Source organism: Sus scrofa, chromosome 15 (genome assembly GCF_054392235.1).
Source record: "Sus scrofa isolate SSC_HxYL_T2T_F1_AM1 chromosome 15, Sscrofa_HxYL_maternal_Yorkshire_Landrace_v2.0, whole genome shotgun sequence".
Lineage (NCBI taxonomy): Eukaryota > Metazoa > Chordata > Mammalia > Artiodactyla > Suidae > Sus > Sus scrofa.
The window spans coordinates 11842301-11861070 of NC_139397.1; positions in this window are offsets into that span (position 1 = coordinate 11842301).

Here is an 18770-nt window from a genome sequence, read left to right on the forward strand (position 1 = left end):
CCACGATGCATGGAATCCACTGCGTTCAATTAAAATCCATTGCACCACACTGCATGGAATCCACTGCATTCTCTCGAGATCCATTGGGCCACGCTGCATCGAATCCACTGCATTCAATCGGGATCCATTTAGCCACGCTGCATGGAATACACTGCGTTCAATCGGGATGCATTTTACCATGCTGCATCGAATCCACTGCATTCAGTGACGCTGCATGGAATCCACTGCATTCAATCGGGATGCTTTGGGCCTCGCTGCATAAAATCCACTGCATTTAATCGGGATGCATTGGGCCTCACTGCATGGAATCTACTGCATTCAATCATGCTGCATGGAATCCACTGCATTCAATCATGCTGCATAAAGTCCCCTGCATTTAATAGGGTTCAATGTCTCCATGCTGCATGGAATCCACTGCATTCAATCATGCTTCATTGCAACCAGTGCATTCAATCGGGTACCATAGGGCCACGCTTCATGGAATCCACTGCATTCAATCATGCTTCATTGCAACCACTGCATTCAATCGGGAACCATTGGGCCATGCTGCATGGAATCCACTGCATTCAAACACGCTGCATGGAATCCACTGCATTCAATCGGGATGCTTTGGGCCATGCTGGATAATATCCACTGCATTCAATCGGGATTCATTGGGCCTCGCTGCCTGGAATCCACTGCATTCAATCATGCTGCATCGAATCCACTGCATTCAATCATGCTGCATAAAATCCACTGCATTCAATAGGGTTCCATTTCTTCACGCTGCACGGCATACACTGCATTCAAACACGCTGCATGGAACCCACTGCATTCAATCGAGATCCATTGGGCCACGCTGCATGGAATCCACTGCATTCAATCGGCATCCATTTAACCCCGCTGCATGGAATGCACTGCGTTCAATTGGGATTCATTTTACCATGCTGCATGGAATCCACTGCATTCAATGACACTGCATGGAATCCACTGCATCAATCGGGATGCATTTTACCATTATGCATGGAATCCACTGCATTCAGTGACGCTGCATGGAATCCACTGCAGTCAATCGGGATCCATTGTGCCACATTGCAGGGAAACCACTGCATTCAATCGACATCCATGGCGCCATGCTGCATGGAATCCACTGCATTCAATTGGGATTCATTGGGCCTCACTGCATGGAATACACTGCGTACAATCGAGATCCATTGGACCACACTGCAAGGAATCCACTGCATTCAATCGGGATCCATTTAGCCACGCTGCATGGAATACTCTTCATTCAATCGGGATGCATTTTAGCATGCTGCATGGAATCCACTGCATTCAGTGACGCTGCATGGAATCCACTGCATTCAATCGGGATGCTTTGGGCCTTGCTGCATAAACTCCACTGCATTTAATCGGGATGCATTGGGCCTCACTGCATGGAATCCACTGCATTCAATCATGCTTCATTACAACCAGTGCATTCAATCGGGTACCATAGGGCCACGCTTCATGGAATCCACTGCATTCAATCATGCTTCATTGCAACCACTGCATTCAATCGGGAACCATTGGGCCATGCTGCATGGAATCCACTGCATTCAAACACGCTGCATGGAATCCACTGCCTTCAATCGGGATCCATTTAGCCATGCTTCATGGAATACACTGCGTTCAATCGGGATGCATTTTACCATGCTGCATGGAATCCACTGCATTCAATGACACTGCATGGAATCTACTGCATTCACTCGGGATCCATTTAGCCATGCTGCATGTAATCCACTGCGTTTAATCGGGATGCATTTTACCATGCTGCATGGAATCCACTGCATTCAGTGATGCTGCATGGAATGCAGTACCTTCAATCGGGATGCTTTGGGCCATGCTGCATAAAATCCACTGCATTTAATCGGGATGCATTGGGCCATGCTCCATGGAATCAATTGCATTCAATCAAGCTGGATGGAATCCACTGCATTTAATCGGGATGCATTTTACCACGCTGCATGGAATATACTGCATTCAATCACGCTGCATGGAATTCACTGCATTCAATTGGGATCCATTGCGCCACGATGCATGGAATCCACTGCGTTCAATTAAAATCCATTGCACCACACTGCATGGAATCCACTGCATTCTCTCGGGATCCATTGGGCCACGCTGCATCGAATCCACTGCATTCAATCGGGATCCATTGAACCCCGCTGCATGGAATGCACTGCGTTCAATTGGGATGCATTTTACCATGCTGCATGGAATCCACTGCATTCAATGACACTGCATGGAATCCACTGCATCCATCGGGATGCATTTTACCATGCTGCATGGAATCCACTGCATTCAGTGACGCTGCATGGAATCCACTGCAGTCAATCGGGATCCATTGTGCCACATTGCAGGGAAACCACTGCATTCAATCGACATCCATTGCGCCATGCTGCATGGAATCCACTGCATTCAATTGGGATTCATTGGGCCTCACTGCATGGAATACACTGCGTTCAATCGAGATCCATTGGGCCACGCTGCATGGAATCCACTGCATTCAATCGGGATCCATTTAGCCATGCTTCATGGAATACACTGCGTTCAATCGGGATGCATTTTACCATGCTGCATGGAATCCACGGCATTCAGTGATGCTGCATGGAATGCACTACCTTCAATCGGGATGCTTTGGGCCATGCTGCATAAAATCCACTGCATTTAATCGGGATGCATTGGGCCACGCTCCATGGAATCAACTGCATTCAATCAAGCTGGATGGAATCCACTGCATTTAATCGGGATGCATTTTACCATGCTGCATGGAATGTACTGCATTCAATCACGCTGCATGGAATTCACTGCATTCAATTGGGATCCATTGCACAACGATGCATCGAATCCACTGATTTCAATCAAAATCCATTGCACCACACTGCATGGAATCCACTGCAATCTCTCGAGATCCATTTGGCCACGCTGCATGGAATCCACTGCATTCAATCGGGATCCATTTATCACGCTGCATAGAATACACAGGGTTCAATCGGGATGCATTTAACCATGCTGCATCGAATCCACTGCATTCAGTGACGCTGCATGGAATCCACTGCATTCAATCGGGATGCTTTGGGCCCTGCTGGATAATATCCACTGCATTCAATCGGGATTCATTGGGCCTCGCTGCCTGGAATCCACTGCATTCAATCATGCTGCATGGAATCCACTGCATTCAATCATGCTGCATAAAATCCACTGCATTCAATAGGGTTCCATTTCTTCACGCTGCATGGAATACACTGCATTCAAACACGCTGCATGGAATCCACTGCATTCAATCGAGATCCACTGGGCCACACTGCATGGAATCCACTGCATTCAATTGGGATCCATTGTGCCACGATGCATGGAATTCACTGCAATCAATCAGAATCCACTGCACCACACTGCGTGGAATCCACTGCATTCAATCGAGATCCATTGGGCCACGCTGCATGGAATCCACTGCATTCAATCGATATCCACTGGGCCACGCTGCATGGAATCCACTGCATTCAATCGGGATCCATTTAACCCCGCTGCATGGAATCCACTGCATCAATCGGGATGCATTTTATCATGCTGCCTGGAATCCACTGCATTCATTGACACTGCATGTAATCCACTGCATCCATCGGGATGCATTTAACCATGCTGCATGGAATCCACTGCATTCAATGACACTGCATGGAATCCACTGCATCAATCGTGACACATTTTACCATGCTGCATGGAATCCACTGCATTCAATGACACTGCATGGAATCCACTGCATTCACTCGGGATCCATTTAGCCATGCTTCATGGAATACACTGCGTTCAATCGGGATGCATTTTACCATGCTGCATGGAATCCACTGCATTCAGTGATGCTGCATGGAATGCACTACCTTCAATCGGGATGCTTTGGGCCATGCTGCATAAAATCCACTGCATTTAATCGGGATGCATTGGGCCACGCTCCATGGAATCAACTGCATTCAATCAAGCTGGATGGAATCCACTGCATTTAATCGGGATGCATTTTACCACGCTGCATGGAATATACTGCATTCAATCACGCTGCATGGAATTCACTGCATTCAATTGGGATCCATTGCACAACGATGCATGAAATCCACTGCGTTCAATTTAAATCCATTGCACCACACTGCATGGAATCCACTGCATTCTCTCGAGATCCATTGGGCCACGCTGCATCGAATCCACTGCATTCAATCGGGATCCATTTAACCCCGCTGCATGGAATGCACTGCGTTCAATTGGGATGCATTTTACCATGCTGCATGGAATCCACTGCATTCAGTGATGCTGCATGGAATGCACTACCTTCAATCGGGATGCTTTTGGCCATGCTGCATAAAATCCACTGCATTTAATCGGGATGCATTGGGCCACGCTCCATGGAATCAACTGCATTCAATCAAGCTGGATGGAATCCACTGCATTTAATCGGGATGCATTTTACCACGCTGCATGGAATATACTGCATTCAATCACGCTGCATGGAATTCACTGCATTCAATTGGGATCCATTGCGCCACGATGCATGGAATCCACTGCGTTCAATTTAAATCCATTGCACCACACTGCATGGAATCCACTGCATTCTCTCGAGATCCATTGGGCCACGCTGCATGGAATCCACTGCATTCAATCGGGATCCATTTAACCCCGCTGCATGGAATGCACTGCGTTCAATTGGGATGCATTTTACCATGCTGCATGGAATCCACTGCATTCAATGACACTGCATGGAATCCACTCCATCAATCGGGATGCATTTTACCATTCTGCATGGAATCCACTGCATTCAGTGACGCTGCATGGAATCCACTGCAGTCAATCGGGATCCATTGTGCCACATTGCAGGGAAACCACTGCATTCAATCGACATCCATTGCGCCATGCTGCATGGAATCCACTGCATTCAATTGGGATTCATTGGGCCTCACTGCATGGAATACACTGCGTTCAATCGAGATCCATTGGGCCACGCTGCATGGAATCCACTGCATTCAATCGGGATCCATTTAGCCATGCTTCATGGAATACACTGCGTTCAATCGGGATGCATTTTACCATGCTGCATGGAATCCACTGCATTCAGTGATGCTGCATGGAATGCACTACCTTCAATCGGGATGCTTTGGGCCATGCTGCATAAAATCCACTGCATTTAATCGGGATGCATTGGGCCACGCTCCATGGAATCAACTGCATTCAATCAAGCTGGATGGAATCCACTGCATTTAATCGGGATGCATTTTACCATGCTGCATGGAATGTACTGCATTCAATCACGCTGCATGGAATTCACTGCATTCAATTGGGATCCATTGCACAATGATGCATCGAATCCACTGCGTTCAATCAAAATCCATTGCACCACACTGCATGGAATCCACTGCATTCTCTCGAGATCCATTGGGCCACGCTGCATGGAATCCACTGCATTCAATCGGGATCCATTTATCACGCTGCATAGAATACACTGGGTTCAATCGGGATGCATTTTACCATGCTGTATCGAATCCACTGCATTCAGTGACGCTGCATGGAATCCACTGCATTTAATCGGGATGCATTGGGCCTCACTGCATGGAATCTACTGCATTCAATCATGCTGCATGGAATCCACTGCATTCAATCATGCTGCATAAAATCCCCTGCATTTAATAGGGTTCAATTTCTCCATGCTGCATGGAATCCACTGCATTCAATCATGCTTCATTGCAACCAGTGCATTCAATCGGGTACCATAGGGCCCCGCTTCATGGAATCCACTGCATTCAATCATGCTTCATTGCAACCACTGCATTCAATCGGGAACCATTGGGCCATGCTGCATGGAATCCACTGCATTCAAACACGCTGCATGGAATCCACTGCATTCAATCGGGATGCTTTGGGCCATGCTGGATAATATCCACTGCATTCAATCGGGATTCATTGGGCCTCGCTGCCTGGAATCCACTGCATTCAATCATGCTGCATGGAATCCACTGCATTCAATCATGCTGCATAAAATCCACTGCATTCAATAGGGTTCCATTTCTTCACGCTGCATGGCATACAGTGCATTCAAACAGGCTGCATGGAATCCACTGCATTCAATCGAGATCCATTGGGCCACGCTGCATGGAATCCACTGCATTCAATTGGGATCCATTGTGCCACGATGCATGGAATTCACTGCAATCAATCAGAATCCACTGCACCACACTGCATGGAATCCACTGCATTCAATCGAGATCCATTGGGCCACGCTGCATGGAATCCACTGAATTCAATCGAGATCCATTGGGCCACGCTGCATGGAATCCACTGCATTCAATCGGGATCCATTTAACCCCGCTGCATGGAATCAACTGCATCAATCGGGATGCATTTTATCATGCTGCCTGGAATCCACTGCATTCATTGACACTGCATGGAATCCACTGCATCAATCGGGATGCATTTTACCATGCTGCATGGAATCCACTGCAGTCAATGACACTGCATGGAATCCAAGGCATCAATCGGGATGCATTTTACCATGCTGCATGGAATCCACTGCATTCAATGACACTGCATGGAATCTACTGCATTCACTCGGGATCCATTTAGCCATGCTGCATGTAATCCACTGCGTTTAATCGGGATGCATTTTACCATGCTGCATGGAATCCACTGCATTCAGTGATGCTGCATGGAATGCACTATATTCAATCGGGATGCTTTGGGCCATGCTGCATAAAATCCACTGCATTTAATCGGGATGCATTGGGCCATGCTCCAAGGAATCAATTGCATTCAACCAAGCTGGATGGAATCCACTGCATTTAATCGGGATGCATTTTACCATGCTGCATGGAATATACTGCATTCAATCACGCTGCATGGAATTCACTGCATTCAATTGGGATCCATTGCACCACGATGCATGGAATCCACTGCGTTCAATTAAAATCCATTGCACCACACTGCATGGAATCCACTGCAATCTCTCGAGATCCATTGGGCCACGCTGCATGGAATCCACTGCATTCAATCGGGATCCATTTAGCCACGCTGCATGGAATACTCTTCGTTCAATCGGGATGCATTTTACCATGCTGCATCGAATCCACTGCATTCAGTGACGCTGCATGGAATCCACTGCATTCAATCGGGATGCTTTGGGCCTCGCTGCATAAAATCCACTGCATTTAATCGGGATGCATTGGGCCTCACTGCATGGAATCTACTGCATTCAATCATGCTGGCTGGAATCCACTGCATTCAATCATGCTGCATAAAATCCCCTGCATTTAATAGGGTTCAATTTCTCCATGCTGCATGGAATCCACTGCATTCAATTGGGATTCATTGGGCCTCACTGCATGGAATACACTGCGTTCAATCGAGATCCATTGGGCCACGCTGCATGGAATCCACTGCATTCAATCGGGATCCATTTCGCCATGCTTCATGGAATACACTGCGTTCAATCGGGATGCATTTTACCATGCTGCATGGAATCCACTGCATTCAGTGATGCTGCATGGAATGCACTACCTTCAATCGGGATGCTTTGGGCCATGCTGCATAAAATCCACTGCATTTAATCGGGATGCATTGGGCCACGCTCCATGGAATCAACTGCATTCAATCAAGCTGGATGGAATCCACTGCATTTAATCGGGATGCATTTTACCATGCTGCATGGAATGTACTGCATTCAATCACGCTGCATGGAATTCACTGCATTCAATTGGGATCCATTGCACCACGATGCATGGAATCCACTGCGTTCAATCAAAATCCATTGCACCACACTGCATGGAATCCACTGCAATCTCTCGAGATCCATTGGGCCACACTGCATGGAATCCACTGCATTCAATCGGGATCCATTTAGCCACGCTGCATGGAATACTGTTCGTTCAATCGGGATGCATTTAACCATGCTGCATCGAATCCACTGCATTCAGTGACGCTGCATGGAATCCACTGCATTCAATCGGGATGCTTTGGGCCTCTCTGCATAAAATCCACTGCATTTAATCGGGATGCATTGGGCCTCACTGCATGGAATCTACTGCATTCAATCATGCTGCATGGAATCCACTGCATTCAATCATGCTGCATAAAGTCCCCTGCATTTAATAGGGTTCAATGTCTCCATGCTGCATGGAATCCACTGCATTCAATCATGCTTCATTGCAACCAGTGCATTCAATCGGGTACCATAGGGCCACGCTTCATGGAATCCACTGCATTCAATCATGCTTCATTGCAACCACTGCATTCAATCGGGAACCATTGGGCCATGCTGCATGGAATCCACTGCATTCAAACACGCTGCATGGAATCCACTGCATTCAATCGGGATGCTTTGGGCCATGCTGGATAATATCCACTGCATTCAATCGGGATTCATTGGGCCTCGCTGCCTGGAATCCACTGCATTCAATCATGCTGCATGGAATCCACTGCATTCAATCATGCTGCATAAAATCCACTGCATTCAATAGGGTTCCATTTCTTCACGCTGCACGGCATACACTGCATTCAAACACGCTGCATGGAACCCACTGCATTCAATCGAGATCCATTGGGCCACGCTGCATGGAATCCACTGCATTCAATCGGCATCCATTTAACCCCGCTGCATGGAATGCACTGCGTTCAATTGGGATTCATTTTACCATGCTGCATCGAATCCACTGCATTCAATGACACTGCATGGAATCCACTGCATCAATCGGGATGCATTTTACCATTATGCATGGAATCCACTGCATTCAGTGACGCTGCATGGAATCCACTGCAGTCAATCGGGATCCATTGCGCCACATTGCAGGGAAACCACTGCATTCAATCGACATCCATGGCGCCATGCTGCATGGAATCCACTGCATTCAATTGGGATTCATTGGGCCTCACTGCATGGAATACACTGCGTTCAATCGAGATCCATTGGACCACACTGCAAGGAATCCACTGCATTCAATCGGGATCCATTTAGCCACGCTGCATGGAATACTCTTCATTCAATCGGGATGCATTTTACCATGCTGCATGGAATCCACTGCATTCAGTGACGCTGCATGGAATCCACTGCATTCAATCGGGATGCTTTGGGCCTTGCTGCATAAAATCCACTGCATTTAATCGGGAGGCATTGGGCCTCACTGCATGGAATCCAATGCATTCAATCATGCTTCATTACAACCAGTGCATTCAATCGGGTACCATAGGGCCACGCTTCATGGAATCCACTGCATTCAATCATGCTTCATTGCAACCACTGCATTCAATCGGGAACCATTGGGCCATGCTGCATGGAATCCACTGCATTCAAACACGCTGCATGGAATCCACTGCATTCAATCAGGATGCTTTGGGCCATGCTGGATAATATCCACTGCATTCAATCGGGATTCATTGGGCCTCGCTGCCTGGAATCCACTGCATTCAATCATGCTGCATGGAATCCACTGCATTCAATCATGCTGCATAAAATCCACTGCATTCAATAGGATTCCATTTCTTCACGCTGCATGGCATACACTGCATTCAAACACGCTGCATGGAATCCACTGCATTCAATCGAGATCCATTGGGCCACGCTGCATGGAATCCACTGCATTCAATTGGGATCCATTGTGCCACGATGCATGGAATTCACTGCAATCAATCAGAATCCACTGCACCACACTGCATGGAATCCACTGCATCAATCGGGATGCATTTTACCATGCTGCATGGAATCCACTGCATTCAATGACACTGCATGGAATCTACTGCATTCACTCGGGATCCATTTAGCCATGCTGCATTTAATCCACTGCGTTTAATCGGGATGGATTTTAACATGCTACATGGAATCCACTGCATTCAGTGATGCTGCATGGAATGCACTACATTCAATCGGGATGCTTTGGGCCATGCTGCAAAATATCCACTGCATTTAATCGGGATGCATTGGGCCACGCTCCATGGAATCAACTGCATTCAATCAAGCTGGATGGAATCCACTGCATTTAATCGGGATGCATTTTACCACGCTGCATGGAATATACTGCATTCAATCACGCTGCATGGAATTCACTGCATTCAATTGGGATTCATTGCACCACGATGCATGGAATCCACTGCGTTCAATTTAAATCCATTGCACCACACTGCATGGAATCCACTGCATTCTCTCGAGATCCATTGGGCCACGCTGCATCGAATCCACTGCATTCAATCGGGATCCATTTAGCCACGCTGCATGGAATACACTGCGTTCAATCGGGATGCATTTTACCATGCTGCATCGAATCCACTGCATTCAGTGACGCTGCATGGAATCCACTGCATTCAATCGGGATGCTTTGGGCCTCGCTGCATAAAATCCACTGCATTTAATCGGGATGCATTGGGCCTCACTGCATGGAATCTACTGCATTCAATCATGCTGCATGGAATCCACTGCATTCAATCATGCTGCATAAAGTCCCCTGCATTTAATAGGGTTCAATGTCTCCATGCTGCATGGAATCCACTGCATTCAATCATGCTTCATTGCAACCAGTGCATTCAATCGGGTACCATAGGGCCACGCTTCATGGAATCCACTGCATTCAATCATGCTTCATTGCAACCACTGCATTCAATCGGGAACCATTGGGCCATGCTGCATGGAATCCACTGCATTCAAACACGCTGCATGGAATCCACTGCATTCAATCGGGATGCTTTGGGCCATGCTGGATAATATCCACTGCATTCAATCGGGATTCATTGGGCCTCGCTGCCTGGAATCCACTGCATTCAATCATGCTGCATGGAATCCACTGCATTCAATCATGCTGCATAAAATCCACTGCATTCAATAGGGTTCCATTACTTCACGCTGCACGGCATACACTGCATTCAAACACGCTGCATGGAACCCACTGCATTCAATCGAGATCCATTGGGCCACGCTGCATGGAATCCACTGCATTCAATGGGCATCCATTTAACCCCGCTGCATGGAATGCACTGCGTTCAATTGGGATTCATTTTACCATGCTGCATCGAATCCACTGCATTCAATGACACTGCATGGAATCCACTGCATCAATCGGGATGCATTTTACCATTATGCATGGAATCCACTGCATTCAGTGACGCTGCATGGAATCCACTGCAGTCAATCGGGATCCATTGTGCCACATTGCAGGGAAACCACTGCATTCAATCGACATCCATGGCGCCATGCTGCATGGAATCCACTGCATTCAATTGGGATTCATTGGGCCTCACTGCATGGAATACACTGCGTTCAATCGAGATCCATTGGGCCACGCTGCATGGAATCCACTGCATTCAATCGGGATCCATTTAGCCACGCTGCATGGAATACTCTTCATTCAATCGGGATGCATTTTACCATGCTGCATGGAATCCACTGCATTCAGTGACGCTGCATGGAATCCACTGCATTCAATCGGGATGCTTTGGGCCTTGCTGCATAAAATCCACGGCATTTAATCGGGATGCATTGGGCCTCACTGCATGGAATCCAATGCATTCAATCATGCTTCATTACAACCAGTGCATTCAATCGGGTACCATAGGGCCACGCTTCATGGAATCCACTGCATTCAATCATGCTTCATTGCAACCACTGCATTCAATCGGGAACCATTGGGCCATGCTGCATGGAATCCACTGCATTCAAACACGCTGCATGGAATCCACTGCATTCAATCGGGATGCTTTGGGCCATGCTGGATAATATCCACTGCATTCAATCGGGATTCATTGGGCCTCGCTGCCTGGAATCCACTGCATTCAATCATGCTGCATGGAATCCACTGCATTCAATCATGCTGCATAAAATCCACTGCATTCAATAGGATTCCATTTCTTCACGCTGCATGGCATACACTGCATTCAAACACGCTGCATGGAATCCACTGCATTCAATCGAGATCCATTGGGCCACGCTGCATGGAATCCACTGCATTCAATTGGGATCCATTGTGCCACGATGCATGGAACTCACTGCAATCAATCAGAATCCACTGCACCACACTGCATGGAATCCACTGCATCAATCGGGATGCATTTTACCATGCTGCATGGAATCCACTGCATTCAATGACACTGCATGGAATCTACTGCATTCACTCGGGATCCATTTAGCAATGCTGCATTTAATCCACTGCGTTTAATCGGGATGGATTTTAACATGCTACATGGAATCCACTGCATTCAGTGATGCTGCATGGAATGCACTACATTCAATCGGGATGCTTTGGGCCATGCTGCATAAAATCCACTGCATTTAATCGGGATGCATTGGGCCACGCTCCATGGAATCAACTGCATTCAATCAAGCTGGATGGAATCCACTGCATTTAATCGGGATGCATTTTACCACGCTGCATGGAATATACTGCATTCAATCACGCTGCATGGAATTCACTGCATTCAATTGGGATCCATTGCGCCACGATGCATGGAATCCACTGCGTTCAATTAAACTCCATTGCACCAAACTGCATGGAATCCACTGCAATCTCTCGAGATCCATTGGGCCACGCTGCATGGAATCCACTGCCTTCAGTCGGGATCCATTTAGCCACGCTGCATGGAATACTCTTCGTTCAATCGGGATGCATTTAACCATGCTGCATCGAATCCACTGCATTCAGTGACGCTGCATGGAATCCACTGCATTCAATCGGGATGCTTTGGGCCTCGCTGCATAAAATCCACTGCATTTAATCGGGATGCATTGGGCCTCACTGCATGGAATCTACTGCATTCAATCATGCTGCATGGAATCCACTGCATTCAATCATGCTGCATAAAATCCCCTGCATTTAATAGGGTTCAATTTCTCCATGCTGCATGGAATCCACTGCATTCAATCATGCTTCATTGCAACCAGTGCATTCAATCGGGTACCATAGGGCCACGCTTCATGGAATCCACTGCATTCAATCATGCTTCATTGCAACCACTGCATTCAATCGGGAACCATTGGGCCATGCTGCATGGAATCCACTGCATTCAAACACGCTGCATGGAATCCACTGCATTCAATCGGGATGCTTTGGGCCATGCTGGATAATATCCACTGCATTCAATCGGGATTCATTGGGCCTCGCTGCCTGGAATCCACTGCATTCAATCATGCTGCATGGAATCCACTGCATTCAATCATGCTGCATAAAATCCACTGCATTCAATAGGGTTCCATTTCTTCACGCTGCATGGAATACACTGCATTCAAACACGCTGCATGGAATCCACTGCATTCAATCGAGATCCATTGGGCCACGCTGCATGGAATTCACTGCAATCAATCAGAATCCACTCCACCACACTGCACGGAGTCCACTGCATTCAATCGAGATCCATTGGGCCACGCTGCATGGAATCCACGGCATTCAATATGGATCCATTTAACCCCGCTGCATGGAATCCACTGCATCAATCGGGATGCATTTTATCATGCTGCCTGGAATCCACTGCATTCAATGACACTGCATGGAATCCACTGCATCAATCGGGATGCATTTTACCATGCTGCATGGAATCCACTGCATTCAATGACACTGCATGGAATCCACTGCATCAATCGTGACGCATTTTACCATGCTGCATGGAATCCACTGCATTCAATGACACTGCATGGAAGCCACTGCATCCATCGGGATGCATTTTACCATGCTGCATGGAATCCACTGCATTCAGTGACGCTGCATGGAATCCACTGCAGTCAATCGGGATCCATTGTGCCACATTGCAGGGAAACCACTGCATTCAATCGACATCCATTGCGCCATGCTGCATGGAATCCACTGCATTCAATTGGGATTCATTGGGCCTCACTGCAAGGAATACACTGCGTTCAATCGAGATCCATTGGCCACGCTGCATGGAATCCACTGCATTCAATCGGGATCCATTTCGCCATGCTTCATGGAATACACTGCGTTCAATCGGGATGCATTTTACCATGCTGCATGGAATCCACTGCATTCAGTGATGCTGCATGGAATGCACTACCTTCAATCGGGATGCTTTGGGCCATGCTGCATAAAATCCACTGCATTTAATCGGGATGCATTGGGCCACGCTCCATGGAATCAACTTCATTCAATCAAGCTGGATGGAATCCACTGCATTTAATCGGGATGCATTTTACCATGCTGCATGGAATGTACTGCATTCAATCACGCTGCATGGAATCCACTGCATTCTCTCGAGATCCATTGGGCCACGCTGCATGGAATCCACTGCATTCAATCGGGATCCATTTATCACGCTGCATGGAATACACTGGGTTCAATCGGGATGCATTTTACCATGCTGCATCGAATCCACTGCATTGAGTGACGCTGCATGGAATCCACTGCATTCAATCGGGATGATTTGGGCCTCGCTGCATAAAATCCACTGCATTTAATCGGGATGCATTGGGCCTCACTGCATGGAATCTACTGCATTCAATCATGCTGCATGGAATCCACTGCATTCAATCATGCTGCATAAAGTCCCCTGCATTTAATAGGGTTCAATGTCTCCATGCTGCATGGAATCCACTGCATTCAATCATGCTTCATTGCAACCAGTGCATTCAATCGGGTACCATAGGGCCACGCTTCATGGAATCCACTGCATTCAATCATGCTTCATTGCAACCACTGCATTCAATCAGGAACCATTGGGCCATGCTGCATGGAATCCACTGCATTCAAACACGCTGCATGGAATCCACTGCATTCAATCGGGATGCTTTGGGCCATGCTGGATAATATCCACTGCATTCAATCGGGATTCATTGGGCCTCGCTGCCTGGAATCCACTGCATTCAATCATGCTGCATGGAATCCACTGCATTCAATCATGCTGCATAAAATCCACTGCATTCAATAGGGTTCCATTTCTTCACGCTGCATGGCATACACTGCATTCAAACACGCTGCATGGAACCCACTGCATTCAATCGAGATCCATTGGGCCACGCTGCATGGAATCCACTGCATTCAATTGGGATCCATTGTGCCACGATGCATGGAATTCACTGCAATCAATCAGAATCCACTGCACCACACTGCATGGAATCCACTGCATTCAATCGAGATCCATTGGGCCACGCTGCGTGGAATCCACTGCATTCAATCGAGATCCATTGGGCCACGCTGCATGGAATCGACTGCATTCAATCGTGATCCATTTAACCCCGCTGAATGGAATCCACTGCATCAATCGGGATGCATTTTATCATGCTGCCTGGAATCCACTGCATTCAATGACACTGCATGGAATCCACTGCATCAATCGGGATGCATTTTACCATGCTGCATGGAATACACTGCATTCAATGACACTGCATGGAATCCACTGCATCAATCGGGATGCATTTTACCATGCTGCATGGAATCCACTGCATTCAATGACACTGCATGGAATCTACTGCATTCACTCGGGATCCATTTAGCCATGCTGCATGTATTCCACTGCGTTTAATCGGGATGCATTTTACCATGCTGCATGGAATCCACTGCATTCAGTGATGCTGCATGGAATGCACTACATTCAATCGGGATGCTTTGGGCCATGCTGCATAAAATCCACTGCATTTAATCGGGATGCATTGGGCCACGCTCCATGGAATCAACTGCATTCAATCAAGCTGGATGGAATCCACTGCATTTAATCGGGATGCATTTTACCACGCTGCATGGAATATACTGCATTCAATCACGCTGCATGGAATTCACTGCATTCAATTGGGATCCATTGCACCACGATGCATGGAATCCACTGCGTTCAATTAAAATCCATTGCACCACACTGCATGGAATCCACTGCAATCTCTCGAGATCCATTGGGCCACGCTGCATGGAATCCACTGCATTCAATCGGGATCCATTTAGCCACGCTGCATGGAATACTCTTCGTTCAATCGGGATGCATTTAACCATGCTGCATCGAATCCACTGCATTCAGTGACGCTGCATGGAATCCACTGCATTCAATCGGGATGCTTTGGGCCTCGCTGCATAAAATCCACTGCATTTAATCGGGATGCATTGGGCCTCACTGCATGGAATCTACTGCATTCAATCATGCTGCATGGAATCCACTGCATTCAATCATGCTGCATAAAATCCCCTGCATTGAATAGGGTTCAATTTCTCCATGCTGCATGGAATCCACTGCATTCAATCATGCTTCATTGCAACCAGTGCATTCAATCGGGTACCATAGGGCCACGCTTCATGGAATCCACTGCATTCAATCATGCTTCATTGCAACCACTGCATTCAATCGGGAACCATTGGGCCATGCTGCATGGAATCCACTGCATTCAAACACGCTGCATGGAATCCACTGCATTCAATCGGGATGCTTTGGGCCCTGCTGGATAATATCCACTGCATTCAATCGGGATTCATTGGGCCTCGCTGCCTGGAATCCACTGCATTCAATCATGCTGCATGGAATCCACTGCATTCAATCATGCTGCATAAAATCCACTGCATTCAATAGGGTTCCATTTCTTCACGCTGCATGGAATACACTGCATTCAAACACGCTGCATGGAATCCACTGCATTCAATCAGAATCCACTCCACCACACTGCACGGCGTCCACTGCATTCAATCGAGATCCATTGGGCCACGCTGCATGGAATACACTGCATTCAATCGAGATCCATTGGGCCACGCTGCATGGAATCCACTGCATTCAATCGAGATCCATTGGGCCACGCTGCATGGAATACACTGCATTCAATCGGGATCCATTTAACCCCGCTGCATGGAATCCACTGCATCAATCGGGATGCATTTTACCATGCTGCCTGGAATCCACTGCATTCAATGACACTGCATGGAATCCACTGCATCAATCGGGATGCATTTTACCATGCTGCATGGAATCCACTGCATTCAATGACACTGCATGGAATCTACTGCATTCACTCGGGGGCCATTTAGCCATGCTTCATGGAATACACTGCGTTCAATCGGGATGCATTTTACCATGCTGCCTGGAATCCACTGCATTCAGTGATGCTGCATGGAATGCACTACCTTCAATCGGGATGCTTTGGGCCATGCTGCATAAAATCCACTGCATTTAATCGGGATGCATTGGGCCACGCTCCATGGAATCAACTGCATTCAATCAAGCTGGATGGAATCCACTGCATTTAATCGGGATGCATTTTACCACGCTGCATGGAATATACTGCATTCAATCACGCTGCATGGAATTCACTGCATTCAATTGGGATCCATTGCACCACGATGCATGGAATCCACTGCGTTCAATTTAAATCCATTGCACCACACTGCATGGAATCCACTGCAATCTCTCGAGATCCATTGGGCCACGCTGCATGGAATCCACTGCATTCAATCGGGATCCATTTAGTCACGCTGCATGGAATACTCTTCGTTCAATCGGGATGCATTTTACCATGCTGCATCGAATCCACTGCATTCAGTGACGCTGCATGGAATCCACTGCATTCAATCGGGATGCTTTGGGCCTCGCTGCATAAAATCCACTGCATTTAATCGGGATGCATTGGGCCTCACTGCATGGAATCTACTGCATTCAATCATGCTGCATGGAATCCACTGCATTCAATCATGCTGCATAAAATCCCCTGCATTGAATAGGGTTCAATGTCTCCATGCTGCATGGAATCCACTGCATTCAATCATGCTTCATTGCAACCACTGCATTCAATCGGGAATCATTGGGCCATGCTGCATGGAATCCACTGCACTCAATCGGGATCCATTGTGCCACATTGCAGGGAAACCACTGCATTCAATCGACATCCATTGCGCCATGGTGCATGGAATCCACTGCATTCAATTGGGATTCATTGGGCCTCACTGCATGGAATACACTGCGTTCAATCGAGATCCATTGGGCCACGCTGCATGGAATCCACTGCATTCAATCGGGATCCATTTCGCCATGCTTCATGGAATACACTGCGTTCAATCGGGATGCATTTTACCATGCTGCATGGAATCCACTGCATTCAGTGATGCTGCATGGAATGCACTACCTTCAATCGGGATGCTTTGGGCCATGCTGCATAAAATCCACTGCATTTAATCGGGATGCATTGGGCCACGCTCCATGGAATCAACTGCATTCAATCAAGCTGGATGGAATCCACTGCATTTAATCGGGATGCATTTTACCATGCTGCATGGAATGTACTGCATTCAATCACGCTGCATGGAATTCACTGCATTCAATTGGGATCCATTGCACCACGATGCATGGAATCCACTGCGTTCAATCAAAATCCATTGCACCACACTGCATGGAATCCACTGCATTCTCTCGAGATCCATTGGGCCACGCTGCATGGAATCCACTGCATTCAATCGGGATCCATTTATCACGCTGCATGGAATACACTGGGTTCAATCGGGATGCATTTTACCATGCTGCATCGAATCCACTGCATTCAGTGACACTGCATGGAATCCACTGCATTCAATCGGGATGCTTTGGGCCTCGCTGCATAAAATCCACTGCATTTAATCGGGATGCATTGGGCCTCACTGCATGGAATCTACTGCATTCAATCATGCTGCATGGAATCCACTGCATTCAATCATGCTGCATAAAATCCCCTGCATTTAATAGGGTTCAATTTCTCCATGCTGCATTGAATCCACTGCATTCAATCATGCTTCATTGCAACCAGTGCATTCAATCGGGTACCATAGGGCCACGCTTCATGGAATCCACTGCATTCAATCATG